Source organism: Acanthopagrus latus, chromosome 9 (genome assembly GCF_904848185.1).
Source record: "Acanthopagrus latus isolate v.2019 chromosome 9, fAcaLat1.1, whole genome shotgun sequence".
NCBI lineage: Eukaryota > Metazoa > Chordata > Actinopteri > Spariformes > Sparidae > Acanthopagrus > Acanthopagrus latus.
The window spans coordinates 27,755,689-27,760,570 of NC_051047.1; positions in this window are offsets into that span (position 1 = coordinate 27,755,689).

Sequence of the window (4,882 nt, forward strand, 5' to 3'; positions counted from 1 at the left end):
CAGTTTGTGTGCGAGGATCCTCCGGCAAACACACTTAACCCGAGAGTGCTCCGATCTTCAGACACGTTGCCTGGAAGTTGTAGAAACTGTCTGCTCTGCTGTCTCAGGCCGACACCTCTTCAATACTTCCACACTTTCTGATTATATAAAACACTGAACATAAACACGAAGGACAAAGTGTTCACCATCATCTCCATGTGGCCGGCAGCCCTGCTGCCACACTTTCAGCCGGTGCCATGTGAGGCGCTGTTCACATTGAGCATGATGATATGCACTGTGTGACTGCCCGGCGCTCTCCTTCATTTCCTCCCCTAACAGCCTTCCCCCCTGCTGTGCTGCACAGACCCCACGCCAGCAGGCTCCATCTTATAGGCTAAACTATCTGAAAACAGCAGCAAGCGAGAGCTTTTAAGAAAATGTGATTTTGTGAACAGCAGCAGCAGCAGCAGCTCTGTGTATGGGTGTTCGTGACAGATAGAGAGAGACAAAGAGAGTGAAATTGCGCTGCGGCGAGCCAAAGTGAAATTAGTGGTTAGTGCACGTTTGCTGACGGACAGGAGGCGAATTAAAGAAATAAAGAAGGAGAAACATATTGGATGTAGATGCTTCCCTGTAGGCTGTGGGGGCTCACTGATTGGTTTGCTGCCCATCAAATTTGTCTCAAATTGTTAATCATTTGCTAAAAACCTTCAATCAGCAGATCCATTTGTGACACTTTGTACCGGCGTGAAGGGAAATCCACAGCGTCACCATGCTGAGAAGCATCTCTGAAGCATTTCCTGGAGCCTCACGTCACAAAACATTACCCCACATATTCTACATACATATCAATAGATGCAGATAAATGAGCTTTGAAGTGTGCAGCCGCATACTGGATGTAATTTCCGTTGCATTATAAAATTCCAATTCTTTTTCAACAAGATCCTGCTAGCAAGGTAATCCAAGCCATCAGGCCACGGCCTCTTCTACACGTGGGAACAGAATATAAAACAAGAAGAAGAGCGTACAACCATGCTAGCAGCTCCGCCAGGCTGTACTGAAGCACGGCAGTGTTTTGAGCTGAATGTTAACGACAGCATGATGTTTTCTATGCATGTTTTCAATTTGCACAAAAGGAGATCCCAAATGAAATGCAAGAAATTCAATAAAAGTTGGAACACTAAAGTAGAAAAGTTGGTGAATCGATACAAGTGAAATGTGACAAATGACGCACATGAAGCAAAAGACTTTCATGTCCGTTGAAGATTTTGCTCCAGTATAGAAACGTTTTCATCATGTTTTCTCCATTATTTTGCCTCTAATGGTGCAGCATTTTTTCTTTGCAGTGGTTTATTTTACCTCACCAGCTGTTTATTTCAATCAACCAACTCCTAATACTCACAATAAAATGGGACGGAAATGGATTCATTCAGATTTCCTTGACATTCTTTTAAAATATGCACAACATGTAGGTAGAGACATTACTAAAGTCAACATGCTGATGTTTGGAAAGTAAAGAGGCCCGGAGACAGTCGTCAGTTATTCCAGGGGAAGTCAGACCATCTCTGTCTGTTAGTGTGGCGAACCAGAACAGGTATCTAAAGCCAAACTGTGATGTTTTCCTGAACATAACCAAGTGTTTGTTGTGCCTAAACCAAACAAGAGCATGAACACATCGTCGCTCAGTTTCAACTTATCTGTGGTTTTGCAGAAACGTACATGACCAACATTATTTCAGGCGACTGGGTTGATTCTCGCTGCCCCTTCTGAAGCCGTTAAACACAGTACGCTTTGATTTAGTGCCGTACAGAGCAGCTTGTTTCCACCGGCTGTGAGCCCCTTCAATCCATCCTCAGTGTGCTGCCATACGTAAACAGTTTGAATTCTACGATTTATTCCATCTGAACAAGTCAGAATCTGACCTGCTGACATGCCTTCAGAATAACTCCATAGTTATTATGGTCTTGTTTGGTCGTGGAGGTGATAAGAAGAATCAGTATTAAACTGAGACTGTTTCATAACCATTTAAAAACCTCCTCGCAGGAAGTTTAGCGTGTTAGCATTGGTCAGCTGTAGCTGAAGACGGAAGTCAGTAGGTGACAAGGTAGGAGGTGAGGTCACCTCCTGGTGATGTCAGAGAGGAAAAGTCAGGTGATCATCACAGTATTCAGGATTCATCTTCTGGACACCAGAATTACACAGCCGTCCATGCAGGAGTTGTTTGGATATTTCTGTGTGGACTAAAGTGGCGGCTCCACCAACAGTGGCATCCCTGGAGCTCCGCCGCTGGCACCGCTACACAGCACACATCTGTGGATATTTGAAAAATTAGGTATGAGCCAAACCATATTCCAACGAAAATCTGCTGAAGTGATTCTTTGCCGTGTTATTTACCAACCCCCAAAGTGACGTTAACATTACACACAGATGTGACCACTCGTATGGTGCCACAGTCAAAGTCAAAATAGATAAACTCTTGTTTGTCTGTTTGTAATTTTCATGTGCAGACTTCAGCGGGAGTCGAGCAGACAGCTCCGGTTGGTTTTATGTCCACTGGCTGTTCTGAGCTGATCCTGCTCACTTAATCTTAAAAAACTGTATGACGGACAACTGCAAATCATCCCGAGAAAGGGATTCGGTGATGGAGTAACAGTCGGCTCCTCTGAGGCTTTGACAACCCCAAAAATGGCAGCATGAATCTTCACTGCCCGCTGTAATTCAGTGCCATTCAATCCACATGCCAGCTGTGCCTGGGCTGTCGCAGCCTCCTCTCTACTTTAGTGCTGTGTCTGTCCAAGCAAGCTAAATAACTATGACTTAAAGTGTTACCAGGCTGACAGGCCTTGAAAAGGCGCTGTCTGCCCGGTGACACATCGCTCTCTTTGATCCTCCGCCGTCAAGACCGACACAGCCCGTCATAAAAACCTGCCGCAATGAACTTTTCAGATTTGCTTTTTTTTTTTTTCCCTGTCCTCTTGATCACACAAACACTCTCCTTGTTCTGGCTCTCTGCATCGCTCTGTTGCACTTTCCTCTTTCCATCCGCGATTCTTTTTTTCCTCCTCTCCTCAGCTCCCTATTGGCTTCTCTTGTCTGTGCCTCTTGATTTGGCTTAATGACGACATCTGACACAGTATAGTAATCAAGTGAAACGATTCCCCCCGTGGCTCTTGACAGACGCGGAGAGGAAACTGGTATCAGCAGACGGCGATTGGCAGCTTTTTCCATTTGCATATCTTCTGTTTAACTTTCGGTGCCAGGCTCTACAACAGGGGAATATGTGCGCGCAGCGGGAGAACCATATTCTGAAAGATTTCGTCACCTGACTGTCGGCAGCAGATTCTGTGAAGCAAAGTGCGCCGATCCCCATGCTGGGAAAAGGAAACCAAGTGTTTCTTATGTAACGGACTGAAACGGTAAAGCGTACTGTACTGCAAGTGATACCGAGCGAACACGTGACGGCTAAATCCATTAGCAATCGGACTGTATGACAACTGGGAATTTTTCTCTGCTTGTTGACATCAGCACAGACTTTCTCACTTTATGACTTATTCATTTCTACGTGGTGGTAGAAAAGTATCGGAATGGAAAAATATGCTGCTTTATGTGGGGGGATGATCTGCTCTTGAGGGGGCATGCGGAAGACGGCTAATGCTGCTATTTATATCAGAAACACTTTCTTCAAACCCAGCAGCCCTCAGAAGGCGAAACAGGCCGTCAGCACAACACTGAATCTCTGCTGACTCCAAAGTTGCTTTCTGACCTCTGACCCAGCCGTGAATGAACGCAGCGGCCGTGCAGAGCTCTTTTACAAATGAGGCGTATTTGTGCAGCGCAGGTCGAACTCACTCCGATCTCTGTGATTCTAAATTTTCCTTGGCATCACTTTTTTCGATCCCGTCTGGAAACCGGAGTACGTAAAGCACATCAATACTATGAAGTTAATTATGAACGTCTCCGTCGTGGGCACTTGATCTGTGTTAATACTTGCATCTGCTCTTCAGTAGTCTTACATGACTCACAAATTGAGCTGAAGAGCATCCGTTATATCTTTTTCAATCACAATTTCTTCATATATTGGACATAAGAAATAAGAGGTTTGTTTAATTGGTGTGCTCAGCAGATGGTGCATTAAAATCAGTGATTATTTAAAGCTGCTGTTAGTTAGTTAATTATCAGATCTCATTCCCACCATCAGCTTCAGTCTCACAGTCATTATTAATATCTTACTAACAGACGCTTTAAGGTTGATGTGGCTTCTTTTAACCATGTCGAGGTGCGATGGTGCTAATGCTAACCCATAATCACATCATCTTTCATTTGACTGCACTGTTGTTCTTAACAGTTTATATACACTATGTCCACTATTAGTCACAGCCGAACAAGAAACACGTGGGTCATAATAAGCTGCTTTCACAGTCGGTAGTTAGTATGGTAGTTTTTTTTTCTGATGAGGACGGGCTGCATGTACAGATTGCTTGTACGGTACAACTGTGTCTGGTATGATCGGTAGCTTGAGTTGTTAGCAAACACTGCAGTACTTTTAGCATTAACCTTTATACTGTAATTATCATTTATACTTATACTTAACAAAAACAACACAAAATAAACACCAGAAACACATGGACCAAAATATTCCATAGGTTGTGGCTGGGTTGACGTCTGAGTATTTTCATTCCTCTGCTCATATATTCACATTCATACTTAACTTGTCTGTGTGTCTAATATGAGTTTGTACTGAAATCAAACGCAGCGTTACCCAGGACTTGATGTTATTATTGAAATCAATGCAGCCGAATCCCCTCGGCAGTCATCATATTGATGTAGAGTGACAGGATAACATCGTAATAAAGCGTATAAACAATTTTCCAAAAAGTAACAGCCGTGATGTTTGATATCACTT